We start from the raw sequence: 14,927 nt of genomic DNA, 5'->3' as shown, positions 1-14,927 counted from the left end.
TTTCCTTTTTTGTTCTATCCCTCCCTTATTTGCTTGTTTTTTCCTTCCCCTTTTCATTGTATCCCTCCCTTCTTTGACTTGTTTCTCCCTACCCCCCCTTTTTGGGTTTGTCCCCTCTCTTAAGGGTTTGAGGCCCATCTCTTCAGGGCTTGGTAGCGTTTTCACCTTGGCCTAGCCAATTTGGCTTTGTATGTTGTATTTGTTTAATTTAATTTTCATTTACCCAAAATAAAAAGGATCTAGGGTTTCAGATTGAAGAGAGAGATGAGTTGTAGAGAGAGGAATCATCTTCTTCAGTTTTTTTTTTCTCTTAAAAGGTTATAATTTGTATAGCACATGTGTGAGGGTAGTTTGGGTATTAGGAAACATAAATTCATAACTTAACAATCATTTCTCAAGGAACTATACGATTGATAGAATCTTTCAGATTAGGGGGAGGGGAACAATATTTTTTAAAATGTCTAGGGGAATATGATATTTCACCAAAGTACAGGAGAAGGGAGTGATAGTACCTCATTTTTTTATATCATATCCATTTGGTAATTTGTTATTAAATTTGCACCTAACGTTTCACCTATGTTTGAGAGATTTGAAAAAAAAAATCTTAATTGAAGTTTAGCAACGATTCTTTTTATTTTTGATAAAATTTTGGCAACAGTGTGCATTGGACCCTAGTTAGTAAGTACGCGTATAATACACGCACCCAACGTTTTATTCAATAATCCATTATTTGTCGAACTGATGTAAAAATCCCATATAATATGCGACTTTTATACATCTCCATATTATACACGGATAATACATGTATAAGTCGATAACTTAAACTTCATTAATGTATTTAGGTATTTAAAAAAAAAATTCCTTATCCCTTCCCTATCTTGCAGCGGTTTGGTGATTTTGGTGATTGGTCGAAAGGTGAGTGCAGCGGTGGTGGCGACGATCTCCCTTCCCCTATCTACGAGTGAAATCCTCTCTCTCTCTCTCTCTCTCTCTCTCTCTCTCTCTCTCTGTGAATGGATGCAATCTGTGATCCAATGAAATTTGATTCAAATCTTAGATCTAGAATCTATAGACTACTATTTATCACCAATTCTTAAAATCTGGTTACTTTTATATCACTACAATTTCGAAACCCATCATCTTCATCATGACCAAATCAGTGGGGTGATTTAGAGTTTTTGGTTTTCTCAAAACCAGAATTGTGGGGTGATTTAGAACTTTATTTTATTTCTTTTACTTAATGCTTAGTTGTATAAATAGAATATGAAAAGTCCAGAATCCTAGTTACTAGTTAGTTAAGGATTCCACCAAAACATCCTATGCACAAGAGATTCCTAGCTTGTCTTTTCCTTTAATTTTATTTCATTTTTGGATAAGGTTTGATTTTGACTGGCCCAAGCCATTCTTAAATTGAGGACGTTTGAGTTTACAGCAGAATTATAAATATATGCAAGGTTATTCCAGGATTCTGGCCCCCACAATTTGAGGCAAGGTGAAAGCTTGGATTTCACCTTTTGATCCTGTGGTGATTTAGTACCTTTCTGCTATGGTGATTTAGTAGATGCCCTGTTGTTGCTCTGTTTTCTAATATGATTTCTTAAATATGGGTTTGGAATGTTGTTTGGGATTTGTTATTTAATGGTTACTGTTAACCTTGCTCTAGTCCAGCAAGTTTTAACCATCGAAATCAAGAATCAAAACTGCACTGTGCTTCTATTAACCCCTGTAGACTGAATCAATTCTCTTCATTCTCATTTCAGAAAATTATTAAACCATCAAATTGCTATTGTCTTATTACATCAGTTCCATATTGAATTCTGTATAAATATTTGAAAACCTTGATATCAAATTCTAGTTTCCTGTTAAAATTTCAGTTTCCTAATTTTAACAAGGATTCTTCCTTAAATCTGACCATTTGATTGTTATGAAACTTAACTGACCAGGAAAGTGTGGTTCTTTAGCATGTGATGATTGTAAATTCTTAATTAGACATAAATCATATTTTTCTTGCAAGTTAATTGATTTCTAGTTCCATCTTTCCCTACCTTGGCTTGTTTGTATGTTAACATCTACTAGATCTGGTTTGTTGTTGATTGCTAGGTATTATAGAAAGTTTATTTATTTATTTTTATTTGTTTGCTTATTAAGAAACTAAAAAGAATGATTAGACAAAAAGATGAAATGTGGAAATATGTGGATGATTTAAAGGGACGTTTTAAATGAAAGTTTTGTAATAAAGAGTTTTCCGATGGTATTTCACTCTTAAAATACCATTTACCTTGTAAAAAGGGTAATGATGTTGGAATATGTAGTAGTGTGCCTGATGATGTGCAAGCTAAGGCACTTCGGGCATTAAGTAAGGAAAACAAGAAGACTAAAATTGGGGAAAGTTCTACTGCATGTAATGTAAGTAGTGAAAGACATATGGGTCAATCATCAAGCCTCCAACAACTATCTATGGATGGAATGTTTAAACAGAGAAATAAAGGTTAAGTTGATAATGATATGGCTCAGTGTTTTATTTTGCATAACATTGCATTAATATAATTCAAACCCCAAGTTGGATTCAAATGATACATTCTATTTGTTATTATGGTCCAAGTTATTCAGTACCTTCCTATTCTACATTGAGGATCAAACTAATACAAAAAAAAAAAATGTTGAAGAGTATGTTGCTTCAGTTATGGAGTTATGGCCTATAACAGGATGCACTATTATATCTGACATGTGGACTGATATTAAGGAACGTATATTCATTAACATTATTGGATACTTACCTAAAGGGACTATTTTTCTCAATTCTTTTGAGTGTTCTATGTTTCCAAGACTGGTTTATTTCTTAGAGATATACTTGAGCCTATAATAGAAAGGATTGGGTCAGAGAAAGTTGTTCAACTAATTTCAGATGATGCTTCCAATTATAGAGTGACAATTTCTTTAATAATGGAGAAGTATCCCCATATTCAGAGGATTAAGTGTGCTGCCCATAGAGTGCAGTTACTACTAAAGGACATTGATGTAGAAATTCCATGGGTAAAAGAAGTATTTGAAAAAGCAAAGTTGACTGTTTTTCTCAATTCTTTTGAGTGTTCTATGTTTCCAAGACTGGTTTATTTCTTAGAGATATACTTGAGCCTATAATAGAAAGGATTGGGTCAGAGAAAGTTGTTCAACTAATTTCAGATAATGCTTCCAATTATAGAGTGACAATTTCTTTGATAATGGAGAAGTATCCCCATATTCAGAGGATTAAGTGTGCTGCCCATAGAATGCAGTTACTACTAAAGGACATTGATGTAGAAATCCCATGGGTAAAAGAAGTATTTGAAAAAGCAAAGTTGACTGTGATCTTTTTGTACAGGCATGGATCAATTTTAGCCTTAATGAGGGAAAACACAAATAACAGAGAGTTGAAAAAACCTTGCAAGACTAGATTTGCTTCTAACTTTTTTATGCTTAAATCTATTCTTTATGTTGAGGATTTGCTAAGAGTGATGGTGGCATCAACAGAATGGAGGGCTAACATGCATTGCAATTTTGAAATGTGTGCAATGGTTACTCAATTAATTCTAAAATCATTATTCTTACGATGTGGACCTGTTACTGTCGAAAATCCGTATGAGCCCACCCTACACAAGCACAGAAGGTAGAGGCCCGGAGGTATCTCCAGGATTATTCCTCTGATGCCCAAGTTAGTGACCGGTAAAACAGTGTTTTTACAAGAGTAATGGTGGGTGTCGACGTACCTCCTCTAGGTTCCTTTTCGGTTCCCTCTTATAGGGTTTCTCGGCCTAGGGTTTCAGGAACCCCTCCTTGAGAATCTTCTCCTCACGTGGTTAGAAGCCTTGCGGCCTCTATCCGATGGGTGACACGTGTCCCTCCCTCGGATGCCACGTGTCCTCGCTTTATTGGGTGATAAATTCCATCGTATCAGCAGCCCCCTTACTTCCACTAGGAGCCTCTTTAGTGGGAGTAACTACCTAATTCTTCTTTTGAGTGCCCCTTTAACCTTCGGCTTCTGAAAACACGGCCTCTGATTAGTTATGCTAGATCCTAGCCTGAGACACCAACTGAGGTTCTGACCTTTGATCCGATTCACTCGGCCTTCGCTTGAGCTCCCTACAAAGGTTGTGACCTTCGGTCAGGTCACTCGACCTTGGCCTGAGTCCCCTACCGAGGTTGTGACCTTCGGTCAAGTCCACTTAGCCTTGGCCTGAGTCCTCTACCGAGGTTGTGACCTTCGGTCAGGTCCACTTGGCCTTGGCCTAAGTCCCCTACCGAGATTGTGACATTCGGTCAGGTCCACTCGGCCTTGGCTTGAGTCCCCAACCAAGATCGTGACCTTCGGTCTAGTCCACGCAGCCTTGGTCTGAGTCCCCTACCAAGGTTGTGTCCTTCGGTTGGGTCCACTCGGCCTTGGCCTTAGTCCTTTACCGAGATTGTGACCTTCGGTCAAGTCCACTCGGCCTTGGCCTGAGCCCCTACTGAGCTTGTGACCTTCGGTCAAGTCTGCTCGGCCTTTGCCTGAGTCCCCTACCAAGGTTGTGACCTTCGGTCAGGTCCACTCGGCCTTGGCCTAAGTCCCCTACTGAGGTTGTGACTCTCGGTTAGGTCTACTCGGCCTTGCCCTGAGCTTCCTACAGAGGTTGACCTTTGGTTAGGACTGCCCGACCTTTGCTTGAGCCCCCAATCGAGGTTATGACCTTCGGTCAAGTCCACTCGGCCTTGGCCTGAGTCCCCTACCAAGGTTGTGACCTTCAGTCAAGACCGCTCAGCCTTTGCCTCAGCCCCCAACCGAGGTTGTGAACTTCGGTCAGGTTCACTCAGCCTTGGCTTGAGTCCCCTACCGAGGTTGTGACCTTCGGTCAGGTCTGTTCGACCTTAGCCTGAGCTTCCTACAGAGGTTGACCTTTGGTCAGGACTACCCAGCCTTTACCTGAGCCTCCAACCGAGGTTGTGACCTTTGGCTAGGTCTGCTCTAATCCATATATGGCGATACGCTCGTGTGCTTTGCTCGAGTGTACTTCAAGAACCCAGCATCGATGACGTGTACTGCATTTAATGAGGTTGGGGAGTCGTATCGATGCACTGTTGCCTACAAATAGTGTCACTTTCTCTCATTTTGTCTTCTACTCATTTCTTTGACCCTTCGTCCTTCGTCCTTAACTTTCCTCTGATCTTCGGTTCAGCCAGTCATTCAGAAGTAAGTTATGTCTAGCTCTTTAGGTAGTGGCACCTCGTCATCCGAGGGCGTAGTTTCTAGGCGTTGGAGTCCCAATCAAGTCCGAGGGATGTCCTCGGACTCATCCTCCACATCCACATCTTCGGATGTCTCCTCGTCTTATACCACTAGTAATATGAGTGGTGGAGGTATTAGGGAGGGACTCCTCGGCTCCAGGGCCCAAGAGAACAAGTCTCTGGAGGTCGAAGCCAGGAATATAGTTTCGACCATGACCGAGGAGGAGCTAATGGAGCTCCGCGTGTCATGTAGTATCCTAGACGAGTTCATCCTTCAGAGACTGAGGCCCGAAGATAGAGCAAGCTACCGAAATCCTGACGGCTTTGCTTCTATCAGGATGCCTTCAAGGCCGGGCTTTGGCTTCCCCTTCACCCCTTCTTCAGCCAAGTGTTTCGGCACTATGGCATCTCTCCATCCCAGCTGACCCAGAACGGGTGGCAGCAAGTCCTCAGTTTCATTGTCTTCTTCTCTTGGATGGGGAGACCTCTCTCAGTTCCAATAAGGGGGACTCGGGCTGGTACTACTTCTACCCTAGGAAAGACCTCCGATTCCTGAACTGATACCTAACCTTGATACATGGTTGGAAGTTGAAGTTTTTTTTGTGAGAGTGTCTGAAGGGTTCCCCTTCGGTAATACTTGGGACATCCCAGACCTGAAGGACGTGAACTCTGCACCTACCCTCTTTGGGACAGATACAGAGTCACTGTCGATGGCTAAGGATAAGACCATCCGTCGGCCTGTCGAGTCCAATAGCCTCCAATCGGATGCCTTCCTATTCTTGTTCTGTCTTAGCCCAGGTGAGTCCTAGGTTTGCACATGTTTTTGCTTCGGATTTAGTAATCTTGTACTGATCTTGACCCTCTTTATTGTAGTACAAATTTCGAGAGCAGAAGCCAGAGCTACCGCGACCGAGAGACATGCACAGCTAAAGGAGGCGAGGGCCCAAGATGCCCAGTAGAGGCAGCTGAAGAAAGGCAAGAAAAGAGGGTCTTCAACTTCTAACGCCCTCCCAAGGAAGAAGCCTAGATCCGAAGACCCTACCACTGAGGCCGTTCAGGCGCTGGAGCTCCAAGCCGCAACGCATCCCCTCCGAGAGCCTCCTCCCCTGGTGCGACTTTTGAAGCTCGAGAGGTAGTTATTCTCGGGCCAAAGTCGGGTTCGTCCCTTGGTGGTCCATTAAGGAGGGTGAGACACTTTCCATTGGCTGGTTACCCCAGACCAAGGCCATGATTACAAGTCCTTGCGTGTTTATGGCAGCGATAATCTTTGGCCTTCGACCTTTAGCAATTTTTTCCTTTTTTTTATTTTTTTTCTAACTGTTGATCTCTTTTAGGCTTAGAACCAAGTCGGCCAGCTGACTATCTAGGCTGAAGCCCTAGCTAGGGACCTCAAGGTGTCCGAATGTGAAAAGTCAGCACTCGACAAGGAGCGCACAGTCCTCCTTCAGAAAGTGGAACATCTGGAGGCCAACCTCCTTCAGGCATCTTCATGTAATTCTAGCCTTCGGGCGTCTCTATGAATGAAATTCTTTTTGTTAAGATTTGTCTTATCGATTCGCCTTTTGCCTTTTTTTTTTTTTTTTGCAATCCGGAAGACCGATTCTGAATTTGAAGGTATTTTCCAGATCTTCGGCTTACAGGTGGGGTATGAAGGCCAAAGTTCTCATTCAAGTGGTGGGAGCCCTTTATCACAAGGTTCGGTCCTATTGAGTCATTGGTTCGACGGTGGGGGAATAAAGGCCGAGGCTCCCTCGCGGTGCTTCCTTTCTAGGCCCTACCTGTTGTCGGCTCTCAACTAAGGTCCTATCTAAGGTTCCTGGTCAGGTCTTCTCTGCCTTGGCCTGAGCTCCCAACCGAGGCTACTCTTTCGATCATGTTTTTTCGACTTCGGCCCTAGCACCCAATCGAAGGAAGTGCCTTATATTAGCAACTATCAAGAAGTGACTGCCGTAAGCCAGCTCATATATTTATGAAATGAAAATCCTTCGGAGTGTTTGGGAGGGAGAGCTACATCTTGGAAGTGCTAAGGGAAAAAGATTATGAAATGTAAATACAAGTGTGCATGCTACTTCTACTGGTAGAATTTTCTCAAGTTCTTCGAGTTCCATGATCAGGGTACCTTTTCTCCCCCCATAGTCTCCAGGTGATAGGACCCTGGTCATATTATCCTCGAGAGGTAAGGACCTTCCTAATTTGTAGCTAACTTTCCTTGATGCCTTGGGTCTGATATCTCTGTCCTTCTGAGGACGAGGTCACACATTCTGAACTCGTTCCTTCGAACTTTGGAGTTGTAATGCCTCGCAACCTTCTACTGGTAGGTGGCTATCCTTTCTTGTGAGGTGTCTCTGACTTCAATCAAGAGGTCTAAATTAGCTCGGAGTCCTTTATCATTTTCTTCTTTATTGTAATACTTGATCCCATGGGTTACGGCTCCTACCTCCACCGGGAGTACAGCTTCGGTGCCATAGGTTAAAATGAAGGGTGTTTCTCCAGTGGCTGATCTCTCAATCATGCGGTAAGCCCAGAGGATGTTGTATAACTCTTCTGCCCATAACCCTTTGGCATCATCCAATCTTTTCTTTATTCCTTGGAGCAGGGTACGATTGGTTACCTCTGTCAGTCCATTGGTAGATGGGTAGCCGACAGATGTTTTTCTGTGGTCAATGCCGAGGGCATCACAAAACAAGCTAAAAGTCAGGTTGGCAAACTGAGTTCCATTGTCTGTTACCACCACCCGAGGGATTTCGAATTAATAGACTACCATCCTCTCGAAGAAGTCCCTTACATTCTTTTCAGATATCGTAGCCAGTGCTTCGGCTTCTGCCCACTTTGTGAAGTAGTCTACCGCCACCACTACAAACTTTCTTTGCCTCGTGGCCAAGGGGAATAGGCCCAGGATGTCCATGCCCCACATGGCAAATGGTACCGGGCTTGACAAGGAGGAAAGCTTGGTAGAGTGCTGCCATGGGATGGGGGCAAACATTTGACACTTAATGCACTTCTTGACGAATGACTCCGCGTCCTTCCTCATGGTCGGCCAAAACCGGCCCTGCCTCAGCACTTTATGGGCCAAGGCCCAGGCTCCCAAGTGTTGGCCGTATATCCCTTCATGTACTTCTCGGAGTGCGTACTCACCATCGGTAGGGTTCAGGAACTTGAGGTACAGTGTGGTGAACCCAATTTTGTATAACATCTCGTCCTTCAATAGAAAGCGTGATGACCACATTCGTACCTTCCTTGCCTCATCCCTGTCCTTGGGGAGTGTTCCTTCTTTCAGGTATTCGATTATGGCATCCATCCAACAAGGGTCATACTTACCAACAGGTAATACCTCCCAGAGTTCTTCGGTGCTTGGTTGGGGTAATACTTTAAAATACACTGATCGTCCAAGGTCTGTGAAGTCAAAGGTGGCCAATTGTGACAGCGTGTCTGCACTTGCATTCTCTGCCCATAGCACCTGCCTTACCTCGAACTCCTTGAAGGCTATTACTTTCTCTCTCACCGTCTTTAAGTACTCGACCATTCTTTGTTCCTTAGCTTCATAGTCCCCATTCACCTATTGCACCATGAGCTGTGAGTCACTGTACACTACTAACTCCTGTACCATCAAGGCCCGCGCCAGATTTATTTTGGCTATTAGGGTTTCGTACTCAACTTCATTGTTGGAGGCATTGAAGTCGAACCATATTGCATACTCAATTTTGAATCCTTTGGGGCTAACAAGTATGATCCCAACACTGCTTCCCTCACTGTTGGATACACCATCCACATGTAATGTCCAAGTCCTTTATGCCCGAGACTTAACAGACTCCTGGGGTTCATCTGTTAGCGTTGTCTCGGCTATGAAGTCCGCTAGAGCCTGTGCTTTTATTACGGTTCTCAGCTTGTACTGGATGTCGAATTCTTCCAATTCTATGGCCCAGTTTACTAAGTGGCTGAAACATATCCGGCCTCTGTAGTATCTTCTTCAGAGGTTGTTCTATGAACACACACACCGTATGCGACTGGAAATAGGGCCTCAGCTTTCTTGCCGCTATCACCAGGGCGTATATTACTTTCTCCACCTTTCTGTATCTCGTTACTACATCCAAAAGGGTTCGGCTAACATAATATATTGGTCACTGTTGTCTTCCTTCTTCCTTTATCAGTACCGCGCTCACTGCCACCGTCGATACAGCTAGGTATAACTGCAAGGTATCCCCCGTATTTGGCTTTTTCAGTAGCGGGGGCGTCGTTAGGTACTCTTTCAATAGTTCGAAGGACTTTTAGCACTCTTCTGTCCACTCGAACTTTTTTGACCCTTTCAAGGTTTTAAAGGAAGGCACTTATCAGCTGACCGAGACATGAACTGTCCTAGGGCGACTCTACCTGTGAGCTCCTAGACTTGCTTCACATTCTGTGGTGACTTCATATCTCGAATGTCCTGTATCTTCACCGGATTGGCTTCGATTCCCCTCTCCGAAATGACGAAGCCGAGGAACTTTCCTGATGCTACTTCGAACGTGCACTTTGTTGGATTCAGCTTCATGTCGTATTGCCTTAATACTTGGAATGCCTTTTCTATGTCTCGGATATGGTGTTCCGCTTTTAGGATTTTCAGTAGCATGTCATCCATGTACACCTCTATAGTCTTGCCAATCATCCCCTTGAAGATCTTGTTCACTAACTTTTGATAAGTGGCCCCCACGTTTTTTAGTCCAAAGGGCATTACTTCGTAGTAGTAAAGTCCTCCCTCGGTCACGAAGGATGTCTTTGGGACATCTTCCTTACACATCTTGATCTGATTGTATCCCGAATACGCGTCCATGAAGCTCAGCCCCTCATGTCCCAAAGTGGCATCGAGGAGAAGGTCTATCTTTGGTAAGGGGTAGTGATCTTTTGGGCATGCCTTATTTAAATCCGTGAAGTCGATGCAGATCCTTCAACTCCCGTTTGTATTTGGGACCATAACTACTTTGGATATCCATTCAGGGTATTGGATTTTGTGGATGACCTTTGCTCCTAGTAACTTTTCTATCTCCTATCTATCTAATGTTGCCTCTTAGGGGCGAAGGTCCTCTTCTTCTGTTGTACCAGCTTTTTAATCGGGTCGATGCTCAGACGATGCTCTATTACTTCTCAATCTATCCCAGGCATGTCTAAGGCCGACTAGGTGAAGACGTCAGAATTGGCTCAAAGGAATGAGATGAGTTTTTCCCATTGTTGTCTTGGCATTGTAGCCCCGACTTGGAATTGGTGAATACTATCCCCTTCTTCGGCTTCGACTTGTTTCAGCTCCTCTGCCAGTTCTCCCCTCTGATAATTTGTATCATCGCGTAGATCTTCTATCAGGAGCACTTCGCCCGCCTTTCCCTTTCCCCATAAGGTGGTGGCATAGCACTTCCGGGAAGCCTCTTGATCACCTCGACACTCCCCAACCCCATTCTTAGTTGGAAACTTCATCTTGAGGTGTTGCGTGGAGACGATAGCTTTTAATAAGTTTAAGCCGACTCTCCCTAGTATAGCATTGTACGCTAAAGTGATGTCTACTACAAGAAAGTTGATCATAACTATTACCTAGTGGTCTCCGATGCCTGCCATTATCGGCAGCTCAACCGACCCTTCTACTTTGACCGGGCACCCAAGAACCCTTGTAACGGGTGTTCGACCTTCTTCAGCTTTCTTTTATCTAGACCCATCTTTTGGAAGGCTTCAAGGAATAGGATATCAGCTAAACTGCCGTTATCCACTAAGATCATTTTTACACTGCAATCGGCTACGGTCATGGTGATTACCAGGGCATCGTCATGTGGCGTCTGCACCCCTTCCAGGTTATCATCCAAAAAGGAGATAACTGTCCCCATCCTTTCCTTCTTGCTTGACCATTCAGCCACATGCACGCTTCACGTATAGGATTTTGCTTCCTGGTTGAGATAGAACTGTCTCTAGCGGTTAGGCCTCCACTGATAGTTGCTATAACCCTAGTTGAGATTTTATGATCATCACAAGGGCGATGGTTAGCTTCCTCGGGTGTCCGATCCCTTTATCTTTCCTGATTTCCCCTGCGAGCTGGCCCCCTTCTTTCACGGTGGCCTCTACCGTCTCTTTGGCGATTGTCCCTATGGTCATTGTCATCTTGGGCATCCTCCTTTTCGCGGTCTACAAATTGACCTAGATATCCTCTTCGGATTATTCCTTCTATCTCTCCTTTCAGGTGCCAACAATCTTCGATGTCATGACCGTGGTCTCTATGGAAGTGGCAATACTTATCCATATTGCGTCTCAGGATGTCGTCCCATCTTCCTAGGCCACTTCATGACTTTGGCGTCTAGGGTTTCTTTTATCTGCATTAGCACGTCCGTTCGTCTTTGGTTTAGCGACGCATATCTCTCAAACTTCTTCGATGGACTAGGTGCCCGATCACGTTCTGACTTTCGTCTCTTGCCCTCAAAAGGTTTGTCATCATCTCTTGAGGTCCTTTTACTTCCTGTCTTCACTTCAACTTCCTCATTAGCTTGGAGGGTTTCTTCCATCTGAATATATTTATCACACTGAGCCCTCACCTCAACTAGGTTATTCCGTGTATGTTTCGCTAAAGGCCTTTTTAGCTCTTTATCTTTGACGCCTCCCAACAAGGCCGTGAACTCTTCTTTCAGGTCCAAACCTCTTATTGTGATCTTCTCCTGCTAGAAGTGCTTCATGTAGCTTCGCAGTGACTCTCCTTCATGTTGTTTGACATTGGTAAGATTCAATGTGGCCTTCTGAAGGGGTTGGCTACTGGAGAATCCCCTCATGAAGAAGTAATTCAAATCTTTGAAGTTGTGAATCGATTTCGTTGGCAGGTGGTTGCACCATAACCTTATCGCCCCTCTGAACGTTAAAGGCAAGGCGCGACACATGATGTTTTCTGAGACTCGATGAAACTGCATCGCAACCTTGAAGCCTTCCAAATGATCGATGGGGTCTCCAGACCCTTCGTAAGTGTCATATTTGGGTAGACAAAAACCGATCGAGAGGGGGTCACTCCTGACCTCATTGGCTAGAGCCGTGTCATTAGTGAGGTCCGGCTCGCTAGTTCCCTTATGGTTTTTTATGACCTTTTGAATCTCGTCTTTTAGGTCTAGGATCATCTGCTTCAACCCCGAGTCCTCATGTCTCTGTCTATCTCCTTGGTGTGGTCCCTCATGCCTGGCCCCGGTGGCTCTCTGTGCCCTTTCTTTAGGTGCGGGGCTTTCCCCCATGGCTTGGTTTTGAGGATTCCAGCCAGACCTTATCGATCCTCAACTATTCTGACCCTCGTCTTGGGCTTGCTTTGGCTGGACATGGGAGCCTTGGGTGCTCCGTCGGTCCTCTGAGAGATGGCCTTAGAGACCTCCTTCATTGTCTCAGCATTCGATCATACTTCTCCTGAAGGGCGTTGAACTGCTCCCTTGTCACATATTCTTGTGCCCTAGGAGGGGGCGGAAGATTACTATCTCCGTGTATTGAATATCCGGCCGAGCACTGGTCCCTAACGGAACCTTCCTGATCATTGTTTCCCCGTTCTTTGCAGATTTCCATTGAGGGGGGAGCCCTCCTGAAGCTTCCCTCCCATCCATGTTTATACTCGGCGTTGCTCTAGTTTTCTTACGATTGTAGGTTTTTCTCACCATTACTGTCGTTCCCACAAACGGTGCCAATCTGTTACTGTCGAAATTCTATATGAGCTGACCCTACACAAGCACAAAAGGCAAGGCCCGGAGGTATCTCCGGGATTAGTCCTTCGATGCCCAAGTTAGTGACCGGTAGAACAGTGTTTTTACAGGAGTAATGGTGGTTGTCGGCGTACCTCCTCTAGGTTCCTTTTCGGTTCCCTCTTATAGATTTCTCAGCTTAAGGTTTCAGGAACCCCTCCTTGGGAATCTTCTCCTCACGTGATTAGAAGCCTTGCGGCCTCTATCGGATGGGCAACAGGTGTCCCTGCCTCGGACGCCACATGTCATCGCTTTATTGGGTGACAAATTCCATCGTATCAGGACCATTGCCTCCCCAACATTATCATTATAGTATGAAATTTTTTCCTCATACATTAATAAAGGATTGAGAAAAGTAGTAGCCACATGCAGATGGTTTAATATGTTTTCCTTTTCCTATCAAACAACTGCAATATCATCTTATATTTTGATGAGTCTCTGTTACAACGATCTACGATAGTATTCATTACCCTTTGCATAGCCTCATATAAAAATAGACTGGTAACTCCATCACTATCAACCAAGCAAAGAATTATAATAAGATGTTCTAAAATTGAGTACACATCCCTTCCATTCAGTCAAAATCCTATATTTGTGACAAAATTGAAGAAGTATTATGAGAAAGATGAAAAGTTATTTAATGATATTTCAAAAGAAATGATTGATTCTCTTCCATGTAAGTAAAAAGTTAGATATAATTTTTGTTATTATTTCATTGCTCTTTAATTTATATAAATTCGATAATGGATTTGTTTTCTATTCTAATTTTTTATTCTTTACCATTTCAAGGTTCATAGTGGGTTATGCATGGAAGTTCTGTTCCTTTGCTTCAAAAGATTGATATTCGCATTTTGAGTCAGCCTTGTAGTTCATCATCATGTGAGAGAAATTGGAGTGCTTTTGATGCAGTGCAAAACAAGAAAAGAAATAAATTCACTCTTAACATGTTGAAAGATTTGGTTTATATAAGGATGAATTCTCTTATGAAAATCAAGTCAAAAGACATTAAGAAGTTCAGTAAGGAGTCATTTAACTTAGATAAACTTGTTGATATTCAAATAATTGAAGAATCATGAAGTTAAAGTTGAAGATGAAGAGGGTGCACGAAGGAAAGATGATCAAACATTACTTGATAGAGAACTTGGGATTGGATCTGTACTGGATTTTGATTATATTAACACTCCAATTTATAGTGGCACTCTAAGTCAGCTGCGTAATATCACTTATACTCCTTTCACACATGATTCAGAGACACAAGCACCATTTGATATGAACAACTGAAGTTTTTTCTTCTTTATGGCATGAATTATGTTTTGTGGATTTCACTACTTCTTTAAGACATGGACCATTTGATATGAGTATTTTCTTATTGTATTTTACGGGTCATATGATGGATGATATTTTGATTTGTTAAATGATCGTTCTGGACAGATATATACTATTATTTGCTATGATAAATGTAGAAATTATTCTAAATTGGAAAACTAAATTGGATTTAAATGTTCATGAAAGCATGGGAGATTAGAATTTAGTTGCAAACAACCAATTTTAAAACCTTCTTAATACCAAAATAAACACGTATTTTTGCTCTCAGATTTTTATAGGGCAACCATATTAAACACGTACATATCATTGCCGTACACATTTTCTTGCGTCGGATTATTGAAAACATATTATTGTCATATGATTCATTTAGTTACCGTATGTATCCATTCTCATATAATTGTCGTCTCCAAACTTACTACCTATGCATCGAACAACTAATAGTGCTTAGACATGTATCCCCAATCATCGGATTCACGCTAAACTGGCACGTCGGAGATGATCTCATTCCAAGAGAGTAGGAGGAAATATCCATAGAAATAAGACCCATTGGCTGGCGCAAGGCTCAAGGTTGAAGGGTAGATGGGATGTTCGTAAAAGATTGAAGACTTGGGTATACATGAGCACCACGTGCTATCTCCATCCAACTCGCAT

General features: G+C 43.0%; 1 long non-coding RNA gene across 1 annotated transcript; it reads left to right on the top strand.

The window, feature by feature from the left end:
- The first annotated feature begins 850 nt into the window (after positions 1-850).
- On the top strand, positions 851-14,336 carry LOC122063842. Its single transcript, XR_006135488.1, has 2 exons — positions 851-961; positions 13,740-14,336. It is a non-coding gene; the product is annotated as an uncharacterized LOC122063842 (long non-coding RNA).
- The last annotated feature ends 591 nt before the right edge of the window (positions 14,337-14,927 follow it).

Source organism: Macadamia integrifolia, unplaced genomic scaffold (assembly GCF_013358625.1).
Source record: "Macadamia integrifolia cultivar HAES 741 unplaced genomic scaffold, SCU_Mint_v3 scaffold1475, whole genome shotgun sequence".
Lineage (NCBI taxonomy): Eukaryota > Viridiplantae > Streptophyta > Magnoliopsida > Proteales > Proteaceae > Macadamia > Macadamia integrifolia.
Note: the sequence above shows the minus strand (reverse complement) of the source record. Positions and strands in the feature narration are given on the sequence as shown.